This window comes from Carlito syrichta, unplaced genomic scaffold, assembly GCF_000164805.1.
Source record: "Carlito syrichta isolate Samal-C Ts95f unplaced genomic scaffold, Tarsius_syrichta-2.0.1 Scaffold316366, whole genome shotgun sequence".
Taxonomy (NCBI): Eukaryota; Metazoa; Chordata; class Mammalia; order Primates; family Tarsiidae; genus Carlito; species Carlito syrichta.
The window spans coordinates 46,337-73,157 of record NW_007260462.1 but is presented as its reverse complement, the minus strand read 5'-3'; the positions used below and the strand labels follow the sequence as shown (position 1 = coordinate 73,157).

The 26,821-nt window shown below is 38.3% G+C and overlaps 1 protein-coding gene across 1 annotated transcript in view; it reads right to left on the bottom strand.

Moving 5' to 3' along the window:
• The window catches only part of MS4A6A (membrane spanning 4-domains A6A), a 43,697-nt gene that overhangs the window by 14,722 nt on the left and 2,154 nt on the right, over positions 1 to 26,821 (bottom strand). The gene's annotated exons all lie outside the window — the stretch shown is intronic.

Below are 26,821 nucleotides of genomic sequence, written 5' to 3'. Positions count from 1 at the left end.
GGGCACAGAATGGGGAAGATTCAGCAGGACCTAAGAAAGGTCAACAAACTCATATGTGGGATGGTTTGGGGAAGACAGAGCCCCTGTGCCCCTTCACACCGTTATAGGTGTTCTTTGAAATCTGACATTAATATATCAGGCAAGGAGGCTAGAGCCAGCCACAGTGACTGCACAGCCCCACTTCCTTCCTTCCTTGAGGGTCTTCCAGGACACACCTAGAAACACAGCCTCAACCATCATTGTCTTTCCTTGAGGGTCTTCCAGGACACACCAGAAACACAGCCTCAACCATTCCTTCTTTCCTTGAGGTTCTTCCAGGACACACACAGAAATTCAGCCTCAACCATCATTGTCACCTCAGATGCCACGGGTTCTTCTCTTAGTTTCACACATTGACTCTTCTCTTGAAGAAAGGAATTAAGAAACATTATTTGGGAGGCCGGTTTAGTGCTCAGGGCCAGAATGACACAGACATTACTAAATATAACCCCTTGGTCTTACACATTCTAGAGCTGAGTCTGAGAGAAGAAAAGGACTCCTCCAGAAAGCTGGGGGAAAGAGGCAGAATAAGTATCAACCCTTGCTTTCTTGAGCCCCTCCTGCTCCTTCCCCTTTTCCAGACGCCATGCTGTTTCCCACGGGTGCCCTACACTTTATCACAGCATCCATGCAGATCACGGAATTCAGCTCCTCTCCTGAGCTGTGACAAAGGAGGAGGAGTCTGACCAATTAAGAAACAGTCGTACTCATTTCCCTTCATGGGAATGTGCTAATAAACCAGTTAAATCTGCCTACCCAGGCAAAGTGACCTCTGAAAAGTTTCAATGATAACAAGAGAGAAGACACTTAAGGTGCTTAGCACAGAAACCTACAGAGCAGTGATCTAAAAGTGGTCTATTTACTGTCTTTCCCTAATACCTTCCCCAACAACTCTCTCAGTAACAATCTTCCCCCACATATTTTTTTTCTTTTCAGGTAATCTCTGAACAAGACTCCTCTCTTTAGTCTTTCAGCTTAGACTTATCCCACCTTTACAAATTCTGGTTCTTCCAGAGTCCAGACTCCACCAACCTAACTAGGAGGGAGAAAACTGACAGAACAATACTGGTTGCTAAATGCCAATAGAACATGCTGATTAACCAGGTGTAACAACCAGAAACATCGTCAGATATTGTCAAATGTTCCTTGATAGAAGGAAAACAAAATTCCCTCATTTCCATGTTGAGAACCTCTGATCTAGGAGCAAAAGAGTTTTTTGGTGACTTCTGTATAAAGGTAGGTATGCCAGAAACAGAACATTGTTTCCTTTCAATCAAATTAATTTCCTTAGATTTTTTTTAATACCATAAAATTAGTAGAGGCAAGGTCTCGTTATGTTGCCCAGGCTGATCTCAAACTCCTGGGTGTGAGTGATCCTCCCTCCTTCACCTTCCAAAGTGCTGACTGAGATCACAGGTGTGAGCTACTGCACCCGGCCAATCAAATTAATTTCTTGATTTTTAATTTTTTGATTGTAGTAAAACACAGGTAATTCAACATGTGAACCATACTTTGGTGGGCAGTTCAATAGTATTAGTTATCCTCACATTTTTGTGTAGATCTCTAGAACATTTTCATCTTGCATAACTGAAACTCTGTACCCTGTGATAATTCGCCATTTCCCCCATGTCCTGCCTGTAGCTCCTGTCAACCACCCACCTACTTTTTGTCCCATGTCAGTTCCAGGACAACTTTAGATAACTTATAGGCATGGAATCATAAATGATTTTTCTTTTTGTGACTGGCTTACGTCGCTTAGCGTGAGGTTCTCGAGTTTCATCCATGTGATAGAATTTTCTTCTTTTATCAGACACACTCATGTTCCATTGTATATGTAGACCACATTTCTTCATCTGTTCATTCATCCACAGACATTTGTTTGCTTTCACCTCTTGGTTTTGTGAATAATGCCACAACAAATATAGGTGTACAAATATCCTTTCAAGATTATGTAATTCATAGATCTCCAGGATTAGTTTCTGGAGATTCATTTTGTTCCTTTGGTTGGGCCATGTTTTCCTGTTTCTTGGTATGCCTTGTGCTCTTTTGCTGAGATTTGGATATTTGAAAAAACACCAACCTCCCCCAATCATTACAGACTTGCTTCATACACAGGAAGACATTTACTGATTGGTATAACTGGAGATTCCTGAGTGCCGCTCAAACCTTTTACTAGGGATGCGTATTCTCTGGAATGGTGTAATTTCTCAGTTAAAGAAGTTTGCCTGTTCTACAGTCTCTCTAGTGATACCTGCTTTGTTCTCAGAGGTCTCCCCCGAAATGGCCTCCAAACTCTGTAGGTTTCTGTCTGCACTCTGAGTCAGGCAAGATAAAAAGCAGTCTGTTGGGCAACCCTCCCATTCCCCAAATCCAGAATGCTGTACCTGTGGTCCTTTTCTCGTGCCCTCCTGAGGGAGACAGGATGTGGGTGTTTTCTTCAGATCAGGGTATACTGTACTAGAGTAAGAGAATGGCCAGAGTAAATAAAATGTCCATTTTTTTCTACTTATTTTGATGTATCTCTTCCTGATTGTGTATTCATCTAGGGTGCTACAACCTTTTAGCTAGTTTCTGGGGTTCTCACAAAGGCAGTTTTGTTCATATATCATTGTTAAGTCAGTCTCTCCATGGAGGAATGAGGATCTGGGGCTTCCTATTCCACCATCTTGTTGGTGGTACTCAAGTCAATTCTTATTATTAGATCCTGTTTTGTTGAGAGGTCATCTAGCCATCCCATCTACCTGTGGCAGAGCCTAAAAACAGGTATTTACATGTGACAATCATGGAATTGGAAGGTAGTTTTCAGAATCCTTTAACTCTACATACAACTATCTGTGCACATTCTCCATAAAATATTACTTGATCCTGTAGGTATGTAGGCTGGTCTCTTTCTCTCCGTTATTTCTAGTTCCAAGGGTCTCTACATACAGAGTAAGAAGGCCTGTACTCTTTGAACCCATAACAACCACCTGGGCTTTTGTTTCCTAGCTAAGTTCTATTTCCTAAGGACCCATCTGTATCTCAGCTTTTATTACCTGCACTCCAACCTCTCTCCTTCAGAATCGGGGGGATTTTATTTTTCTATTTCTTTTTTTTTTTGGAATTGGAGTCTCACTCTGTCGCCCAGACTGGAGTGCAGTGGCCACTGCTGGCCACCGTAGCCTCGACCTGCTGGGCTCCAGCGATCCTTCTGCCTCAGCCTTCCAAGTAGCTGGAACTACAGGTGCGCGCTACCACACCCGGCTAATTTTTTGATTTATTGTAGAGATGAGGTCTCACCAAGTTGCCCAAGCGGGTCTCGAACCCATGGGCTCAGGCAATCCACTCACCTCACCCTCCCAAGGCACGGGATTACAGGTTGAGCCACCGAGCCCGGCTTTTTCTATTTCATATGGACATCTGTCCTTCTCTTATAGTTCATTCCATGGCCCCTCTCATACTCCATGCACTAGGAACTTTTCTCTCTTGATATATCTTTCTGAAGCACTTATAATAAACTCTTCAGTGGATGCTATTCGTTGGAGTTTGAAAAAGCAAAAGCTAGAAGCTAGTAAGCAACACTTTCTTTTCCTGCCTGCATTTATATATTCCCTCTACTTCCTTCCACTTTTTCTCATAGCATAGAGAAGAAAATATATATATTATCTTGTGAGGATTTGAGTCTTTCTTATGATCTCCTGTGGCTAAATTATTATTGGGCAACAGGAATTCTGCAACTGAAATTACATTCTGCCAACTTCTCCAGCATTCAAAGTTTCAGGGAAGGTAGGGGTAGAGTTGAGCTTAAGCCTGTTTCGTAAGAGTAATGGTTCTTCGTTTCTGTGAAAGACCACTCAGTATTATAGACTCTACAGGGAAGAGGGACACACCTCATCAACAAGGGTACCTGCACAATGAATATTTGTAATACCTAACCCTGAATTGTACTGCACAATTTTAAAATTAAAAACTTAAAAATTAAAAAAAAAACAAATAAATGTGCTAAAAATAAAAATAAAGAGTAATGGTGATTTCTCATGCCTGTGTGAGAAGCCCCTTTCCTTCAGGGAGAAAAAGAGGGAAGGGTGAAAGAAAGGAGAAAAAATTGTTCTCAGATAAAGAGTGAAGCAACATTAAGGGTGCAGGCTCTTTGTGAATAGAGAAATCAACAGCTAAAAATAGTCTTCTGGCTCTGATTGACCTCTGGACATATGGATATTTCTAATAAGTTAAATTGCTATTGGTTGCCTCAAAATAATAGCCTCGAATCAATTGCTTTCTATTTGTGTCTTACATAAGCTACTTGGTACTTTTGTTTAGTGGTCTATATCCGAAAATGTCTTTAAATATCTCCATTCTAATCATTAATTTGGGACAAATAAAAAAGAGATAGCAGTTTTGTGGTTTTGACAAGATTCTCTGAATAAGTTAATATTTGCAATTAGCATCCCAGCTAGCTACTGGAGGAAACATGGACTTACTTGGGGCATACAGATGATTTAAACCATGCCATGTCAAACTAACACAAGATCAAGGCCACTTCCCTCATAAATAATGAACATTAACACATAGTTAAGATCAATTTATCTAAAAGTTTGCTACAATTATGTCTTCCTAAGAAATGTGCAACATTTATAGCTTGCTATCAAAGTTTCTTTCATTTAGTTTTTACCTGAATAATAAAATAGACTAAAACATTTAGGCTGAGAATAGGAAATTAGATGACAAATTGAATGGATGCTAAAAACAATTCTGTTAAAACATGTTTGGGAATATAATATTTACATGGTCTTAAAGTGCAAAACCTCCTTATTACTTTTTTAGTTACAAAGTTTAAAATATACCTTTATGATGAAGGAAGATACTACCTGTCTTAGCTTGTTCAGAGCGCTATAACAAAAGTACCGTTAACTTGGTGGCTTCACCAACAAACATTCATTTCCCACAGTTCTGGAGGCTGTAGAGTCTGAGACCAAGGTGCTGGCATGTCCTCATGTTTGATGAGGACCTACTTTCTACTTCAAAAATGGCTGTCTGTCTTCTTGCTGTTTTCTCACATGGTAGAAAGGTGTGCAAGAGCCCTCTGGGATTTCTTTTATAAGGGCATTAATTCCACTCATGAGGGCCACAACCTTCTGACCTGATTGCCTCCCAAAGCCTCTGTTTCTTAATACGATCACATTAGTGGTTAAGATTTCAGCATATGAATCTGGGGGCAACATAAACATTCAGTTCATAACACCTTCCTAATCAATTGATCAAAGGAACACCCATAAAATTGGAATAAACTATTATAGGCCTCCTTGTGTGATGCAAGGAAAACTTGGCACATAAGCAATATCACCTAAGTTGTGTTCTTGCTAAAACAGGTAACCTGAACTCATGGGAAAACAATAAGAAATGTCCAAAATATGGGACATTATACAAAACAAATGCTCCAGACTAAAAAAAAAAAAGTCAATGTCATCGAAGATTAAAACAAATATAAAACAAAACCCCCAAAATGGGAAACTTCTATGAAAGTAGATTATAGGAGACTTAGGGACAAGATAGCCAAATGTATGAATGAACCGTAACTTATGTATTATATATAAATGTATATATGTGTGTGTATGTTTTATATATATATATATATATGTATACATATATACACATATATAAAATTGGGGGAAACAGGAGAAAATTTGATAAATTTTGAAATGTAATAATAGTATTAACATCATGTAAGAAAGTGTAATTCCTAGGAAATATATTTGGGAATCAAACATGACATCAAGCATTTACCTTAAAAAATAAATTTTATTGTATACATTTAAGGTCTACAACATGATGTTATGAGATACAAATAGACAATAAAGGGATCACCATATTGAAGCAAATTAATATATCCATTATCACACATAGCTACACATTTGTGTTTGTGTGTATGTCAAGAACAGCTAAAATCTACTCATTCAGCATAGTCTTCATATTGTACATTAAATCTCTAGACTTGTTTACTCTACATATCTGCTACTGTGTATCTTTTAACCTATATCTTTCCATTTTCTCCCTCCCTCCCCCCTTCCACCTCTAGGTTTGGTTCCCAAGTGATCATTGTACAGGTCAGACTTTTTATTTCTTCCTGATTCAATCTTGGTAGGTTGCATTTTCTAGGAATTTATCAATATCCTCTAGGCTATCCAATCATTTGCTAATAATCATTCATAATAGTTCCTTCCTCTTCTATTTATTTATAAAGCATCTGTTGTTATGTTTACACTTTTTACTGAGTCAGTGTCACACTCTATCTGCAAGGCTGGAGAACAGGGACACGCTCACAGCCTCTGCAGCCTCGACCTACTGGGCTCAGATGATCCTTCTGCCTCAGCCTTCCAAGTAGCTGGTACTACAGGCATGTGCCACCATGCCAGGCTAATTTTTTGATTTATTGTAGAGATGAAGTCTCGCCAAGTTGCCCAGGCTGGTCTAAGACTCAGGTAATTCTCCCACCTCGGCCTCATAAAGTGCTGGGGTTACAGGCTTGACTTTTTTAGACTATCTTGTCTATTTTCTTGAGGCATAAAATTAGGCATTTATTAGAGATCTTTCTTTTTTTGTAATGTTGGCATTTATTGCCAAAAAGTTTCCTCTTAAAAGTGTATTTGCTGTATCCCATAGGCTTTAGTATATTGTGTTTCTTTTGTCAGTTGTCCAAGATATTTTTTAAATTTATTTTTTAATTCCTTCTTTGACCCCTTTGGCTGTCTAGGAGCATGCTGCTTAATTCCCACATATCATTATCAGTGAGTTTTATACTTTCATATGTTTCATGTCAGTAATTAGCATTCTTTCCTTTCTACTTGAAGAGCTCTCATTAACATTTGCCATAAGTGAGATTTCGTGTGAATTCTCTCAGCTTTTACTTGACTGGGACTTTACTTCTCCCCCATTCCTTAAAGAAGGCTTTACTGACTAAACTATTCTTGGCTGGTAAGTTTTGTTTGACAGTTTGATTATAATGTGAGAACTTATTTGGGTTGAACCTGATTGAGAATCTTTGAACTTTATGGATTTGTATATCCATATTTCTTCCAAGACCTAGAAAGTCTTCAGCAATTGTTTCATTAAATAAGCATTTTTTTTTTTTGCTTTTGCTTTTGTTCCTTGCTCTGCCTCTTCTCCTTTGCGACTGTCATGATGAAAAATTAAGACCTGCTCTTTTTCATTTTTTTCCCCTTCTGCCTTAATAACTTTAAATGATCTATCTTTAAGTTCAAAGATTCTTTCTTCTGTTTGTTCTAGTCTATGTGAAGCACTATTGATTTTTTAAAATTTTATTCTTTATTTGTTTTCAACTTCATGGCTTCTATTTAATTCTTTTTAATAATTTCTATTTTTGAATCTTTCATTTATATAATGGACTATATCCTGATTTTGTTGAATTATCAGTATGTATTTGCTTATATCTCACTGAATTTCCTTAAAATCATTAGGAATTTTCAGGCAATTTGTACATTTTAATTTTTTTGAGTCCAGTTTCTGGAGAATTATTGTGTTTCTTTGAAAGTTTCATGTTTTCTTGACTTTTCATATCTCCTGGAGGCCTGTGTTGATATCTGTACATCTGATGGAGCAGTCATCTCTCCCAAACTTTAAAGAGTGGATTTCATAGGGAAAGACACCTGCAAATGGTCCCAAGCCTGCCATTTGGGCATGGTGTGGTGGCTCTGGTTCTAGCTGTGCACAGTGGTACAGGCTCCATGCAAATTCTGCAGCTGTGATCCACATCAGTGATACGTGCAAATGCCTCAGTGGCCTGAGCTATAGGAGTCTGTGGCACTGCAGTGGCAGCATTGGTTATTTGGGTTCTCATAATAAGGGCTTTGGGGACTCCCTTGTACTCATTTCCTCACACTGAAGAGCCTTAGGTAAGGGAATTCTTCCTGATGTTGGGTTTAACACAGCCCACAGGCAGTCGCAACGTGCTGGGATGCAAGGTTCAGGTTCTCAGAGCAACTGTGGAGCCAGGGTTGACAATCTTGCTCATGTCACTGCACTTGCTTTCAAATGACCAGGAATATATGCATATGTGTTTGTGTGTGTACGTGCATATATATTTCATATATATAAATTCATCAGTATAAAATATTATCTATAGATAGATAATGTCCATCTGACAAATGTCACCAAAGGCAAACATGTAGTCCAAAAAAATATGTTTATTGGCTTGCTTCCATAAGTGATAACGCACACTAGAAGAACCAAGAGGCATCCAAGCAAACAAAAGAAGACATAAAATTAATTTAGGATTTGGGAGAATGATGGATTTGGGGTCAACATTAAATGTAGTTGGGTTTTGATTGGCTCAAAGCAAGGCAGAGCTGTGTATAAAGGGCTTAACAAGGAGGCTGGACAATGAGTAGATTTAGAGTCTTGTTTTCTTGTAAACTACACAGTTCATAAAAGAATGTATAATGCTGAATCTCTTATGTAAACTCTGCATTGAAGGTTATTCTATTTTTTTTTCCTTTTGAACTAGGAATGAAAATTTAAATACTGTTATAATATTTTTTGTCCCTGGGTAGATATCATGGAAAGAATCATTGATGCATAGACAAATATGTTTATATATTATGTATAGCTAAATGTCTTCATAAACAATCTATTTACATAAGGATGTGGAAAACCTCTTTTTAAAATTAATTTATTGTGTTAGCCTGAGTTCACTAGAAAACAGAGTCTGATATAAGGATTTAGTGCTGATTTTTAGTCATAGGAACTCATAATGTGCATAAATCACAAGTGTGCAGCTCAATGAATTATCACAAAGTGAAGGCACCTGTGTTCCTACTTCCCAGCTTAAAAATTAGAAAATAACCAACACAGAAAGCAGTGAGTTATTTTGCCCCCTTCCAACCACTACATCCCCAAGAGTAACCACTATCTCAGCTTCTGATACATGTAATTAATTTTGCCTGGTTGTGATGCTTTAATAAATGAGATCATGCAGCATGTATTTTTAGTGTTTTGACTTCTCTTCAGTGTAATTGTATTGCTTGCTAACACACAACCAAAAACTTAGGTATTTCATTAAATCTATATTATTTGTCTCAAGTTTGTAGACTGTGGGGTTTCAGAATGATGAAAAGAGACTAATTATAAGAAAAAATTAAAATTTAGGGATAATGTCAAGTTTTGTTGTACATTTTTTTCTTTTTCTTTTTCTTTTTTTTGAGTTGGAGTCTCACTCTGTCACCCAGGCTGGAGTGTAGTGGCATGCTCACAGGCACCACAGCTTCGACCTGCTGGGCTCAGATGATCCTTCTGCCTCAGCCTTCCAAGTAGCTGGAATGACAGTCATGTGCTACCACGCCCTGCTTGTTTTTTGATTTCTTGTAGAGATGAGGTCTTACCAAGTTGCCCAGATTGGTCTCAAATCCCTGAGCTCAGGCAATCCTCTTGCCTTGGCTTCCCAAAGTGCTGGGTTTACTGGCTTAAGGCACCATGCCTGGCTTTTTGTTGTACTTTTAAGTGAGAATTCTACATTGAATGAGCTAAAATTGCCTCCTAAATAGTGATGCTGGAATACAACTAGAATGTCAGCTCCGTGATGTCATAGACAGCTCAGTTAGCTCAATACTATATTCTCAGCAATGCCTGGGATGTAGCAGTTGCCCAATGGATATTATTGAATAAATATATTGTAAAATAGAGGTAAGTTACAGTGGTACTGGAAGAGCTCTTTCTTTGTCCATGGGGATGCCCGAGTACGGCTTTTGCCAGAGAATGGCTTTTGCCAGAAAATGCTTATGAGTATGGATTTTGATTCTTGGTTGAAATAAGAACACTGAAATTTATGATGTGTGGTCTAGAACCCATACTCTTTTGGCAAGCCCCAAGATCTATTTCTTTACTAATGGCTTACAGCTAGCCTAATGGGTTTGACAAGGCTATCTTGAATGCTTAATGGGATACTGAGAGTTTCTTGCATGGATTGAGGTGGTTGAAGTCAAAGACTGGCAAGGTCCATGCGACTAGTTGGGCCTATGAGGGGCTTGTACTGTGAAATGTCTCCAGTGCTTGCTTGCTTTCTGTGTTACTGCATTGGAACCTCTGCCTTTAGATAGAAGCCTTATCTGAGCATATTCTGTGGTGTTTGTTGAGTGCTTTCAAAATCCACCTGGGAAAAGCAATAGACTCTCTGACTTGGGTGATCTGAGAACTGAGCAGAGATCACATTTGCAAAACAAAGACTTTGAGATGATTTTCTTCTTGAACCAAATACCTTCTAGATATAAAAATGAATAAAATATTTGAAATATACAACCTCTATTTTCTACATCAACTAAAACAAAGTTCTTATAAAACTTCTCACAGAATTCAATTAAAAGTCAAATATTTGAATTATATGCATGTGACACATTTATAAGCAAAATCTGCATTATTTGCAGGTTCATCACTAGTTCCAAAATAAACAAAATCAAAACATTGAGACAAGGAAACCAAGTGCTAAGTAGCTAAATTTTCTAATCCAGATATATTTTTGTTTTGGAAAAGATCGACTTTAAAAACAAAGAAATAAGAAATTGAATCTTAGCTGGGCTCGGTGGCTCAGCCTGTAATCCCGTGCCTTTGGGAGGCTGAGGGGAGTGGATTGCCTGAGCCTGCGGGTTCGAGACCTGCCTGGGCAAATTGGCTAGACCTCATCTCTACAACAAAATCAAAATGAGCCGGGTGTGGTAGCACACACCTGTAGCTCCAGCTACTTGGAAGGCTGAAGCAGAAGGATCGCCGAGCCCAGCAGGTCGAGGCTGCGCTGGCCGGAAGTGGACACTGCACTCCAGTCTGGGTGATGGAGTGAGACTCCAACTCAAAAAAAAAAAAAAAGGAATTGAATCTTGCCAGGACTTTATAACTGGAAAAAAAAAGTATATATATGAAATATATATAACTTGTATATAATATACAAAATGTGTATATATTCAAGTATATTTTCTTTTTAAGTTGGAGCCTCACTCGGTCACCCAGGCTGGAGTTTGGTGGCATGCTCATGGCCACCCCAGTGTCAACCTGCTGGGCGCTGGCAATCCTTCTGCTTCAGCCTTCCAAGTAGCCGGAACTACAGAAGCGTGCTACCACACCTGGCCAATTTTGGATTTATTGTGGAGACGAGGTCTTGCCAAGTTCCCCGGGCTGGTCTCGAACCTGCAGTTTCAGGCAATTCACTTGCCTCAGCCTCCTGAAGTGCTGGGATTACAGGCTCAGCCACCAAGTCTGGCCAATCAAGTATATTTTCAAATAGCATATAGATTCACATATATTCCATATACATTCCATATACATATAAATATGTACACATATATGTAATCTGGGCTATTTGAGTACCTTGTTATGGCTACAACGTCTGTAGTTGCAGAGCTGGAGGCAAAATAATAAGTTTGTATTACTCTCCATCACCTTTAAATCAAATTTGGGAGGGAATACTAAGTAGAAAATATATTGCCAGCGCCCAGCAGGTTGACACTGGGGTGGCCATGAGCATGCCACCAAACTCCAACCTGGGCGACAGAGTGAGACTCCAACTCAAAAAGAAAATTCATTTGAATATATACACATTTTGTATATTATATACAAGTTATATATATTTCATACATATACATATATATTTTTTTCAGTTATAAAACCCTGGCAAGATTCAATTTCTTTTTTTTTTTTTTTGAGTTGGAGTCTCACTCTGTCACCCAGACTGGAGTGCAGTGGCCACTCCCGGCCACCGCAGCCTCGACCTGCTGGGCTCTGGCGCTCCTTCTGCCTCAGCCTTCCAAGTAGCTGGAACTACAGGCATGTGCCACCATGTATTTCATTTTCTACTTAACTATAGGAACTACAGGCATGGTGGCACATGCCTGTAGTTCCTATAGTTAAGTAGAAAATGAAATACATGGAGGCACATGCCTGTAGTTCCTATTGTTAAGTAGAAAATGAAATACATGGTGGCACATACCTGTAGTTCCAGCTACTTGGAAGGCTGAGGCAGAAGGAGCGCCAGAGCCCAGCACGAGGCTGCGGTGGCTGTGAGCATGCTACTGCACTCCAGCCTAGGCGACAGAGTGAGACTCCTATTCAAAAAAAAAGAAAGAAAGAAAAGAAAAAATAAGTCCTGAAAGGAATCAGTAAAGGCTGAAACACTGTTGCTGGTGTAAAGGGAAGAGAACCCCGCCTAGATGATAGCACTATGGGGATGGTCACCTAAGCCCCAGCCAGATGGTGACCATCCTCTTCTTTTGTCCAGCCCTTCCTGACCAAGCTGTATTTAAGAGATGGGAACAAGTTACAGACTGTATCCGGTGCAGCTGTAGCAGGAATCTGAGAAGGATGAAAACAAGCTTGCCTGACTTTTTACTGGGGGAAGATACCACTCTGCTGAAATAAACAATAAGAAGGTGAGGAGGGGAAACCATGAGGAACTTTCTAAACTGCTTCCTCTGCTGGAACAAGAGTACTTACTGAATATGAACTTTTTTAAATGTGGTATCAGCAGCCTCACACATTACTTAAAATTAGTTAAGCTCCTGGGAATCATGTGAGCAGTAGCAACCCCAACAATACTCAGTCAGTAGAAAAAAAAATTGCTGATCTTGAAGAAGTTCAAAGAGGAAACCAAAAGCACTGTCAGCTTTGTTCTTAAATGAAGTTGTGTTCTTTTTTCTATGCACCGAGCAAGCAAAAGGAAATGGCTTTATACATCATTTCTATGCTTCCCACACAATAAACACAAAAGTCAAACCAAGGAACATATTTTAATTAATTAAATAATGTAAACATTTCCCCTGGAATTTTTACAGTTTTGCCCCATAGTGTTTCCTGTTTTTTGTGTTATGTGAAAACAAAAAACTTTAAGTATATATTAAAACTGTCTGAATATTACTATATAGAGGCATTGGAACATATTGCAAATTGATTTAAATATAAAGTAACTGGAATGTGCTAGTGTCTCTTATTAGTTGCTTCTTATGAAATCTAAATAAGATGACTTTTTATAAAAATCAACATATAAAAATGACTGTACTTCAATTTATGCTTGGATATTTTAAATTATAAGTATTGATTTATTAAGTTACCTATGTTGAAACTTAACTAAATTTTATATATTGGAAAAATAAAATACAAATATAAATATCTGTGTTCATGGGCATCATTTTAAAATTGAAACTCAACTCTTCCAGTCATGATGGAACCAGACTTTACTCTTCCACTCTGTACAATTAGAAAACTGTGAAAAAAATTTAGACAACTTCTTCCAGTCATTTGGCAACAGTCATTGCAGGACTTCTGATGTGGAGAAAATGAAAGTAAATATGAATATAATAATTACTTTGTTTCTCTTCATGAAGGAATTTTCCAGATGATGGTCAGGGAGAGGGATCCCTGTTGACTTTGCTAAATTCAGAAGACAGAAGTCAGAATTTGAGGGAGCTGAGGCAGCTAGAATCAGTGGATAGAGAATCCTGGAGGAAGTAACTATGCAGAGACAGAACTCAAGACACCTGAGAGTCTCTTTGAATTTATTGTCCAATACTAAACTGTACATTTATACGTTGAAATTTAAAAAGTATAGACAAAGAATATTCAGGCACTTGAAAACTGCTTGATGTCCAGGACTCATACAGAGCTGAGAGACATTCAAGTCCCAACCAGCTAGAATGTAGAGATGTCTATGAATACAGTAAGTCCCCTACATACAAACCTTCAAGTTACAAACTTTAATGAAGCACAACTGCATCTTTAAATGTATTATTTATTTCCATCAGGTGTCAGTATAGCCTGTTAAATACATACAGTACTATGTAGCCGACTGTGTTAGTTGGGTACCTAGGCTAATTTTGTTGCACTCACAACAAATGACTTATGAATGTGCTCTCAAAACCAAATACATTCATATGTTGGAGACTTCTTCTACTCAGGACATGAAGTAAAGCCCTCCAGGAAGGTTATACTTTAATAATAAATCCAAACTAGCCCATATTAATAACAACTCTAGGTCCCATCCCCTGTAATGTCTTTTAAAGAGTCTCAAAAGAATCAAACTGGTCTTCAAGTTTTGCTTTCTGCTAGAAATGAAGTATAACACTGTGAGAAAAAAAAAACTTTGAGCACTCAATTACATAAAAATTATAATATTCAGCATCCAGTTCAAAATTCTACACATGCAAAGCAGAAAATTTACCATAACCAATCACCAAGAGAAAAATATATTAATAAAAACAGACCTATACATTTAAAAGAAAGTGCAAATAAAAGAGAAGTACTTTAAAACATATATTATAACTATACATAAGAATTTCACAAAGAATGAGTATAAAAAAGAAAAATATTAAAGAATAGAACTCCCAGAGATACCTCTAATATATAGAACGAATAAATCGATGCATGTGATTAACAATATATTAAACTTTCTAGAAGAAAAGCTTAGTGAACTGGTAGATGGAAATAGAATCTATGCAATCTGAAGCAAGAAGTGGGAAGTGCTGGAAAGATTAGTGAAGCATCAGTGGGACAATATAAAGTGGTTTAATGTGTAATATGAGTCCAAGAAGAAGAGGAGAGCATGGAGTGGGAAATTATTTGAAGAAATTATTGGAAATTCCAGATTTGATAAAAAGTGTAAACCCGCCAGGCGCAGCAGCTCACATCTGTAATCCCAGCACTTTGGGAGGCCGAGACGAGAGGATTGCCTGAGACCAGGTATTGGAGACCAGCCTGGGTAACTTGGCCAGACTTTGTCTCTACAATAAAAACAAAACAAAACAAAACATATATATACGTATATATATACATATATATGTATATATACATATTATATATATAAAGTTGGGCGTGGTGGCACACACCTGTGGTTCCAACTACTTGGAAGGCTGAGGTGGAAGGATCAACTGAGCCTAGCAGGTTGAGGATGGGGTGGCCGTGAGTGCCACTGCACTCCAGCCTGGGTTCTCTGACGAAAAAAATACAAACCCACATATCCAAACAGCTTAATCAACCATAAGCTGGATTAGTAAAAATGAAACTACACCCAAACATAATTTTATTAGATTGCTAAAAATAAGTGAAAGAATATTAAAAGCAGATGGCAGGGGAAAGACCATTTAGAACAAAGATAAGAATAATTGCAGACTTGCCATCAGACATTCTGTAAGCCAAAAGGCAATCAAAAGACATCACTATGGTACTCAAAGGCAAAAAATTGTGCACATAGGATCCACTTCCTGTGAAAATATCTATCAAAATTACAAAGATAAAATAAATATGTATTCAGATGATAAACCAAAAAATCTGAGAAAATTTTGTGCCAGAAAACTTACAAAGAATATCAAAGGAAGTTCTTCAGGTTAAAAGAAAATACCAGATGAAAGCCTGGATGTACACTCAGTAGTGAAGAATACCATGGTGAATGAATTTAGCACAGTCCAAGACAATTCGTCAAAATCAATTTTATTTCTGAGTACTACAAATAACAATTTGGAAAACAATATTTGACATAGTTTCTTATATATGCATGTTATAAATCATTCTATAGCATAAAATACTCCCATGATATACATGGGAATGAAATTAGCAAAATATGTGCAAGACAAAACATTACTGATTAACGTGAAAGAAGACCTAAACAAATGGAAAGGTATTTGTTAATGAATTAGAAAACCCAATACTGCCAAAATGGCATTTCTTCCCTAATAGACTTATAAATTCAACACACTCCTAATCATTACTCAAGATGGCTTTTTGAGTAAGCTGGTAAGCTGTTTCTAAACTTTACACGGAACAATTAAAGACTTAGAATAGCCAAATCAACTTTGTTAATAAAGAATAATGATACATGACATATGCTACCTGGTTTCAAGACTTACTATAAAGCTACATTTTAATGGTGAAAATTAATAACAAGATTTAAAAACGGGGAAAAAAACCAGGAAATTTTTAGTCACAACTTAAAAAATGGTTTCTGCAGTCAAAGCAGTGACCTTCGACTATTTCCTCCCTTCTGGTTCAGTTCATGTTTTCATTAAAGATAAAAGTATGCCTCTCTTGATACCCTTTTCATCGAACAGGGCAAATTTACAAGATCAGGATTCAGCGTCAGGAAAAACAAGAGTTGTAAAGAATAGCAATTTTTAGAAATAGTTTTTGTAAACTAGAGTAACTCAATTTTCTAACAGTCACAGTAAGCACCTCTGTTGGGTGCTGGCCTTGGAGGCCTACCTGAGCGTTAGGGATCCAGGCGGGCTGCGGACCCTGAGACCACTAGGACGTGTTCAGGAGCTGAAGGCCCATTTCCTCTTCCCTTTTTTGCTGTTTGGCATGATCCACTAGCAGGGACTTTGATAATCTAAGCATGAAGTTCTGAGAATACGACAGGCATGGCTTACTTTAGGAGTCTATTGTTCCCGTTTCTCACAAACTGCGGCTTCAGCATTAAACTTAACATAACTCAAACTCAGGTCACATTTGGAGGCCTTTAATATGGTACAAGCTTCTTTTAAGGTTTAATAGTATATTTGTAAAATTAGTATATACATATAAAGTGCTGTTTCAACCTTAATAATGCAGATAAATATCTAGAGCTATTAGAAACAGCCCAGCACAAACTTTGGGCTGGGCCACATTCCTAAAGGCCCAGCATGAACTTTGGGCTGGGCCACATTCCTAAGGGCCCAGCGTGTATTTTGGACTAGGCTACTTTTTTTTGAAACCAGGTTTTAGCTACAGTTAGTATAGGGTTTTTTCTACTTATTATAAAAATTGAATTTATTTTATTCATAGAAAGTATTGTAGAATAGGTTATGCTACGTCAGTAAATTATGTCAGTTCAAGCATGATCAAACATGATATTTTGAGGTTTAATAAGAATACAGCTAATTTTAAAAATTGCATTGCTTCCATTTTCTACATTTGTGGTTTTGGCTTTAATACAATTTACACTTTATATTTGGGTTTTATTTTTTAGAAGCTTTATTGCTGATGATCAGGATTAGGAATTAGAAACTTTTATAAAAGTTAAAATAGATTTAAAGGATTTCGGAACAGTCATTTTGTTAAGAGATTGTAATCAATTGTTCCTAGAAACGGCCCAGCATGATTTTTTGACTGGGCCACATTCCTTAGGAATTGGCTTGGGCTATAATTAAGAATTTCTATAGTGTAGGTAGAATTAGCGTAAAATAAAGAGAAATTGGGATTTAGGTTGGTCATTAGGTGTTGTGTATGCATAAGTTTTAAAAGTTATTGATCACTGGAATACTATGATATTAGCATTATTGTATTGCTTTTGAGAAATATTAACCAAGCATGAGGAGCAGTGAGACAGTTTTGGGATCCTCATTCCTCATGCTTGGGGAAACACCTGGTGGGTGGGGGACGCCCCTCATCCACCTGGGTCTATGTTCATGTAAATGTCGTGTGATTTAATTGGGATTGTCCTTCCTCCTACTCCAGGAAATACCTGGTGGGTGGCGGGTGCCCCTCCTACACCTGGTTTTGTGTTCACGTAGAAGACTTGTAAGACTGCCTGTGTAAAATTTGGGAAAAATACACGCTGTAAACCCCCAATAAACGGCTTCTACACTAGACAGAGTCCAGCTTCTTTCTTTCTCCCCCAGTCTCTTTCTTTCTTTTAATATCTATCCCTCCAAAATAGTCATTGACACCATCACACCTTCCAAGGGACCCTCTAAATCTCTTTTCGGGGGCTGGCCCCCAAACACTTCAGGTCATTCTTCCCCACCCCAGGTCATTCTTCCCCACCCCGCTCCATGACGTTCTGATATGTTCCCTGTTCTGATTCAGATTTTTCAGGTCAGCCCAGCCTAGGCTTCGAGAGTGTCAGCTCAGTGGATCAGCCAGCCAAGCCCCAGAGAGAACCGTTTTGAGAAGTTGGTAAGCCTAGCTCCCAGAGAGTTGGTTCTGATGGGCTGGCAAGCCAAGCCCTGAGAGTACTGCTGGTTTGGTGAGTTGGCAAGCCCAGCCACCGCCGGAGTGTCTCAGCTTCAGTGCCTCAGCTAGAGTGTCTTGCCTTCTTCCAACAAGCTCTCCTGGTCCAGCTGGTTCCCTTAGCAGGCAAGCCAGCCTCTGGGGTGTTTAGCTCTTCACTTCCAGCAATCTTCTGCAGCTCTTCAGGTCAAAGTTCTTGTCTTTTATACCCAAAAAGAATAAGGAACACAAACAGCTGGAAAGCGAAAAAGCAAGATTTATTCAGAGGACAGAAAGGTTCCCCTAGTGGGAAAGTGCCCAAAGGAGTTGCCAGTTTGGGGCAGAAACCCGGTGCTTACCTAGCCCTAAGACCAAGTCGATTGATTAACACTAACTGTGAGCTGATTGGTCAGTACTAAGGACCAATTGGCAGGAGGTAGGGGCCTAATAGTGATCTGATAGGTCGGTACTTGGCAGCAAGCTGGTTGGTTGTTTTTCAATCCCAGCAGTGAGTACTTAAGCTCTAGCTTGAGAAGTTCCAAGTGAGCTTGTTTTCTTTTTAATGTATAAAATCTTAACTATTTTATTTTATTTTTAAATCAATTAATTAATTTTTTTATTATAAAGATGTGGGGTACAATTCAGGGCTAGGTATACAAACATTGATCATGCAGGCACCCTTGTTGATGAGGCATGCCCCTCCCTCCCCTAACAGCTTCCCCCAACTGCTAGTCCCACCTCCCTTCCCCTGAGAGTTTTCCATTACTGTCAATCCCCTTCAAAAAAGATACCAACACGTGTATGTTTGTTGCAGCTCTAGTCACAATAGCAAAAACATGGAACCAACCATGTTGTCCATCGAAGCTGGACTGTATTAAAAAAAAATGTGGTACGTACACACAATGAAATAGAGCCATAAAGAAGGACAAATATATGAACTTTGCAGCAAATTGGATGGATTTGGAGTCGATCATACTCAGTGATTTATCACAGAAACAAAGGACTGAGTTCCATATGTTCTCACTCATAAGGTGACCTCAAACAATTATAATGCTGCGAGTTTGTTTTTCAACGGGAGCTACCAGCCTGAGAGGCCTGCCTGGAGTTGCTGCATTGTTATCAGAGGACCCTCCCTGTCTGTCTGCCTAGCCTTTCTCTATCTCCTGTCTCAGTTCTATTATCCAATTCACTAACATAAGGATGATTCATCACTCTTAAAACGATTGATTGGCCCCTGATTTTGCATCTAGTATTCAGGATCATCATTTTGCAATCTTACAATATAGAAATATCTATCATGACTGGTATGACGATGATTGAAGCCCTTTGAGTCTTCTCTTATTCTTACAAGTAGACTTCATTTGATTTTCTAAGTGCAAATTACCTTTGATAGTTGGATGTATGTTTCCCAGTAAGGTTTTTGCAACTATGCTAATTATAGTACAACTGCAAACTGCTCATTATTGAATGCTCATTTTCTTTACCATCAACTTAAAAAAGACACAGAGATGGTTATTTAATCTTTATTATCCTTGTTCTTACCATCATTATAAGTGTAGATTGCACCACTTGTCTGTATGACTAGTAGAGAAGAGAAATTGGATTTTAGAGGAATAGAGGGACAGAAATACATAACAAAAATTTATATTTGGCTGATGCCTTCACTTTGCTTCAGTAAGTTTAAAGGAGAAAATAAAAATACTGGATTAAGTTTTTTTTAAGGAATCTTATCAGACCCAAATATCCTGCACCTTCCACATAAGTTCAGATGACTAATAGTCAGAAGTTAGGAATGTTTCACCTTATATAATCAAAGCCTTCTAACTTGTTTTTATTCTTGCCATTTATAGGACACAGTGCAGTCCCAAGATGTTTTCCTCGATAATGAGCTCAACTTTAACCTGGCAAGTTGTTGTTGATCATGCTCCATTCTTGAAGATATTTGCAGGATTCTGTCTGTCTCTGACCACACTTGGTCTAAAAAAATAATTGTCATGGCCCAACACAGTCATTAATTGCCAGAGCCGCAAAACTCAGACATGTACCTACAAACCACTACAGAGGCAATTCTTGGCTCACTGTCAATCCAGAAGAGCAGCCACTTGTTTGCAATCATTAAGCAGACAAAGAATAAAAATGGCTCACTATCCTATCAATGCCATCTAGAAAGAAGGTGGTGCAGATAAGGACCTGCCTCTTGGAGATTTGGAGGACACAATCTATGATGTGTGCTGTTGGTAAATTGTCAATATATTTTCAAAATAAGCCTATCCTTCAGTGCCAAAAGTGTGTTTACATAAAATATTAACGACAGACTACACATTTTTAAATAACCTTTTGATGTTTTGTGTATGGGATGTATGGAAGTTTGCCATTTGATCTGGTCAATCACATTCTAAAATTATTTATTGTATGTACTTGTATTACACTACAATGGCTTAGACTGTAGTCTTTCTCTTGTTTCTTACTATATATCTTTGATCCTAAACATCTTCTCAGAGAATCAGCCAAGAGCTATTACCCAAACTACAAACAGTCCTGGTTTCCAAATATACATCAAAGCCACTGGATGACCCACACTGAGTTTTCCTTGAACACACAATTGATTTGTATCACATAGATGCACAGCTGACTACCTGTAAGAATATCCTGCCCACCTGACTTCAGAAGCCCTATTCTGCCATGTCACTCTCAACAAGACATCGAAAGATGTTAAGCACTCCTTCCCGAGAAAAAAGGATATACTACTTTATCACAGTTGCATATTATCATTAACAGTAGAAAAATGTGTCCTACAGTTGGAAACTTATGTTTCATAATTCACACTAGCTCATTGGAAGACACGTTTGTGTGAAGATGACCCACTGTTATAGAATCTTAGATTAGTCCAGTATTAAATTGGATACAATAGTATTATAACTTTCATCTTTTAACACTTGACCTTAGTTAATGAAAGTTACCAATTGTATTGGTAGCACAGCTTCTTCAGCCTTGTCTCACGTGGATATTATGCTTAGTAGAGTCACACTTGTCTAAAAATAAGAACTCTGTGGGGACCATTATGTGTTTATTTTCTGCACATTTATTTTTTTAAACATATTTTTTATTTTAAAATCGTGGGGTACAGCTAAGAGTTAGGTTTACAAATATGCATCATTCAGGCAACCTTGTTGATAAGGGGTATTTTCTGCACATTTAAAATTCATTGCTTATATGCTCAAATTAAGATTTACCCTCATCAAGTTAGCTTCCTTTATTTTATTTTTGCCTTGCTATTTGTTTTGATTTTAGTTGTTTAATAAATCTTTGTATATTACCTATCAGTATCACCCACCATTCTATGTGATTGTAAATATGAGCATCTTTAGTCTTCATGAGAACCCAGTAAAAAGGTACTATTGTAATTTTTATGGATGAAGAAACTGAGGCATCACAAGGATAAGTTGCCCAAGATCACGCAGCTAGTAAGTTGTGGGACATTTAATTATGCATCTGAAAATAATTATTTGCATCATAAATACAACAAAAGGAGACAAAGTCACATGGATACTTTTTTACTGTTTTACCTTCTATTCATAGGACCCAGAATAACCAGATAAAAACTGAATTTAAAATGACATGATGCCGGGCATGGTGGCTCAAGCCTGTAATCCCAGCACTTTGGAGGCTGAGGCTAGAGAATTGCCTAAACTCGAGGGTTTGAGACCAGCATGGGCAATTTGGTGAGACCCCATTGATGTCTACAATATATCAAAAAATAAGCCAGGCATGGTAGTGCGCACCTGTAGTATCAGCTACTTGGAGGGCTGAGGCGAAAAGATCAGGCCTGGGTACAGCCTGGGTTAACAGAGTGAGACTCTGACTTTAAAGAAAAAAAAAAACATGATATGAAATGAATGTAAGCAGTCTTCTCGGAAAGTCAGAATTATAAGATCTTGCACTAACAGCTCAGAATGTTTGTATAAGTTTTTTTTTTTAAGCTGGAGTCTCACTCTGTTGCTCAGGCTGGAGTGCAGTGGCATGCTCACAGCCACAACAGTCTCGACCTGCTGGGCTTAGGCAATCCTTCCCCTCAGTCTTCAAGCAGCTGGAACAACAGATGCACTCCACCACACCTGGCTAGTTTTTTTTTATGTGTGTGTGTGATTTATTGTAGAGACAAGGTCTCACCAAGTTGCCCAGGCTGTCTTGAACGATCCCCTCAGCTTCCTAAAAGTGCTGGGATTACAGACTGAGCCACTGCGCCCGGCCTGTATAAACTTTTCACAGCTAAAAATGCCCTTTTTAGTTTGCTTGTATAAAACTTGACATGAAGAGATTTATGTGTGCAGTAATTCTCACCATGAGATGGTATTCTCTGACCACTTTAAATAAACCCAAGGCAACACATCTGGAAACACCAGCATAGGGTGGTGTTTTGTAAATGTAAGACTGCTTACATTTACAAAAACTAAGTGAGAACAAAGAATCAGGTGGTGTAGGGACTTAAGGGACTTACTATTGGTACATATTGAGAGTGTGCTCAATGGGCCTGCCAGCCAAGCCCCAGAGAGGGTCACCTCAAGGGGCTTTGGTAAATCTAGCCCCAGAAGTGTTGGTTCTGATGGGCTGGCAAGCCAGGCCCTGAGAGTGTTGCTGGTTCGGTGGGCTGGTAAACCTAGCCCCTGCACTCCAGCCTGGGTTAACAGAGTGAGACTCTGACTTTAAAAAAAAATACACGATATGACATGAATGCAAGCAATCTTCCCTAAAAGTCAGAATCATAAGATCTTGCACTAACAGCCCAAAATGTTTGTATAAGTTTTTTTTTTTGATTTGGAGTCTCTGTTGCTCAGGCTGGAGTGCAGTGGCATGCTCACAGCTGGAGTGTCTCAGCTTCAGAGTCCTGCCTTTTTCCAGCAGATCTCCTGGTTCAGCCGGCTCTGTTGGCCAGCAAATCAGCCTCTGGGGTGCACAGCTCTTCAGGTCCATGACAATCTTCTGTAACTCATCAGATCGACAACGATCTTCTGCATTTCTCCAGGTCAAAGTTCTTATCTTTGTGCCCAAAAAGAATGAGGAATACAGACAACACAAAAATGAAAAAGCAGGATTTATTGAGAGGGCAGAAAATCTCCCACAACAGGAGAGAATCGGAAGGGTTGCCAGTCTGGGGCTGAAACAAGGTGCTTACATAGCCCTAAGACCAAGCCGATTGGTTAGCACTAGCTGTGAGACGATGGGTCTGCACTAGCTGTTCTGATTGGTCAGTACTAAGGACCAATCAGCAGGAGGTAGGAGCTTAATGACAAGCTGATTGGTTGCTTTTCAATCCCAGCAGTGAGTACTTAAGCTCTAGCTTAAGTACTAGTTTGTTTACAAATGCTGAGCCTGAGCCTGAGCTGCCTGCTGGAAGTTTGCTGTGTTGTTGCTGGAGGAGCTCAGTATGAGCTTAAGCTTTTTTTTTTTTTAATAAGCTGGAAAAAACAAAAACACAACAGTAAAAAGAATGAAATGGATTATTAAAAGCAATTTATGAGACAATAGTCAAATGTAACAGGTGACCTGATATAGACCCTGGTTCAAAAAAACCAGATGTAAAAACAAACAAAACCAGAAAATTTTTTAGGCAAATGGAGAAATTTGAACATGACCTGGATATTAGTTGTTACTGAAATTTATTGGTAATCATGTCAGCTGTTAAGATAATGGTATAGCAATTATGTAAGAAAGTGCCTATATTTTTTAGAGACGCATACTGAAGTATGTAGGCATCTGTGATGTTTATTTGTCAACTTTACTGGATCATAGGGTACCCAGATAATTAACTAAACATTATTTTGGGGTATGTCTGGGTGTTTCCAGATGAGATTCACATTTGAATCAGTAGGCCTCTGTAAAGCTGAGTGCTCTCTCTAAAGTGGATGGGCATCATACAACCTGATGAGGGTTTGAACAGAACAAAAGACAAAGGAAGATTTCATCCTTTCTGCTTGACTGTGAGAGCAGGGAGGTTGGTCTTCTCCTGTCCTTAGACGGGAAATTACACCCTGGTTCACAGGCTTTTGGACTCAGATGGAACTACATCACTGGCTTTCCTGGGACTCCAGCTTGCAAACAGCTGATCATCAGACTTCTCAGACTTCATATCCCGAGCTTTGGCTTTTATTCTGAATTAGAGAGGAAGCCATTGAAGGATTTTGCCGAGTTATTGCACTATCTGAATTGTTCTATCTTCTTGTCTTTATGTAGTTATTATATATATATTATATAAGGATAGCATTAGGGTCTATTTTTCATTTGGCATCTCTCAGCTCTATTCTCTGCAAGCATTTGTCTGTCACGGGATTCATGTAGGAGCATGCTAATCGCTGTTAATAGTGACACATTTATCTCCTCACAGCTTCAAGCTAAAGAAGAAAGAGGAAAGAAGAGACACTATTTCTTGGTCAGTGAAGCAAAAAGAGTTGGATTAATTTTGATTGGAAATATGTCATTCATGCACACAACTGCTTTTTCCTAGGTCACGAGACTGCCATAGAACTTCACTCTAGCTGGGTGGATGTAATTCTGCCACAGCCCAGAAGTAGGCCACAGGTCAACTCCTGAAGCTGGGGGTAGAATGAGTTCCAGACTTGTACATAAATTGGGAATTAGGGAATGGTTATGACTTAGAGGAAATGCAGGCCATGATAATCAGAAGAAATGGGAAGGAATGCTATGTTCCAAAAACTGTAAAATATTAATAAAATATTGGAGAAAAAATTAGTGAGATACTAGCACATACAAAACAATTAAAAGATTGTGATTAGGTTCAGGAATAGACAAATATTCCTTTATGATATGGTAAAATATTAAGAGTTAATGTCAATGGGCTGATGATGGATTGTAGTAACTACTATTGGCACAATGCCAACAATGTGAAAAATATTTGAAATTTACAATATTAAACAATTCTAATAATAAATGTTAAAGACAAAATGAACAAGAGAAGAAAATATAAACAGATATATTGCAACATTGAGATAAAACTTTTTCAATCAAATAAGAATATGAAAAAATTACAAAAAAATAAGAATACTTTTACATTTAAATTAAAAATAATTTTACAGCAAGAGACACCAAAAGTAAATTAAATGACTGAAAACATAAAATTGCATCATAGCATATAAATGATGGGCTAGTATCACTAATAGACAAATAAACATAATAAGTAAGAGAAAAATAGCCAAATAGGAATAAATAGGCGAAAAGGGAACACTGTTGGTGGGAGTGCAAACTGGTACAACCTCTGTGGAAAACAATGTGGTGATTCCTAAAAGTTCTAAAAATCAACCTTCCATATGACCCTGCATTCTACCTACTGGGAATATACCTGGAAGAACTCAAATCACTCTCTAAAAAAGATACCTGTGTGTTTATCGCAGCATTGTTTGCAATAGCAAGAACATGGAACCAACTGTCCTGCCTCTCAAAAGAGAATAAAAAAATGTGGTGCATATACACAATGGAATATTACGCAGCCATAACAAAGAACAAAATCATGAACTTCGTAGCAACCTGGATAGAACTTAGAGTCTATAATACCGAGTGATCTTTCACAGAAACAAAGAACTAAGTATCACATGTTCTCATTCATAAGAGGTCCTTGAACAACTATCGTAACACTATTAAGAAAAGAATTGGCAGTGGTGGGAAACTGGGTGGGGGGAGCGGGGAGGTGGGATTGGCAGTAGTGGGAATCTGCCTGGGAAAGGGGGGGCATACCTCATCAGCAAGGGTACCTGCATAATGAATATTTGTAACCTAACCCTGAATTGTACCCCACATCTTTGAAATAAAAAAATTAAAAGTTTTTAAAGAAGGAATAAATGACAAAAAGAAAAATGTCAAAAACTATATTATACAATTAATAAGGAACTCAATTGAAGTGGCTTAAGCCATACAATTATTTATCAAAAACCAGAGTTAAAAAAAGCTTCAGGATCTAATTTCTCAGTCATGGAATCAAGGAACCATTTTATTTCCATTCCCTGCTATTTCTGTTTATATGACTTCCTTTATAGACATACGCATCTGCCAGTAACAAACAAGGCTACCTGTGTGTTTACTGATGTTCAGTAAGAGATAGAGAACATCTACATTGACGTAAAATCAATAGTTTCAAGGTTCTGCTTGGTGGATTTTCCTAGATTACCATCTAATCTTCAACCAAGAAGACACAATGTCTTAATTGGCTCTTTCTAGGTATTGTCCATCTCTGGAGCTGGAGAAGGTAAACAGGTTGGTGTTGAGAGAAGCAGAGTCTCATATTTCCACAAAAAGCACGCATGAAGAAAGGTGAAAGACTACAATAAATAATGTGAGTGCATCACAGAATGGGAGATATAGAAATGCTATATACTGAGTTAGAAAATATCAACGTCCATGAAAACACAGTGATAATTTTTAATCCTAGGATAATAAAAATATCACTTCCTTTAAAGAACTTTTCCTGGTTACTCTCTAATGACCCACACCTCCCTCCACCACTACCAACAATCAGTCTCTAGCCCACGAATTCATTTTATCTTTCCATTTAGCATCTAACACTATATTAAAATGCTTTGATTAATTGATTATATGTTAACTCTTGTCTTGCCACATGAAAGTTTAATCTACAAGAGAATAAGATTTTTGTCCATCTTGGTCACCGTTATTATTATTATTATTTTAGTTGGAGTCTCATTCCGTTGCCCAGACTGGGGTGCAGTGGCATGCTCACGGCCGTTGCAGCCTTAACCTGCTGGGCTCAGGCGGTCCTTCTGCCTCAGCTTTCCAAGTAGCCAGAACTACAGGGTCACGCTACCATGCCCAGCTAATTTTTTGATTTATT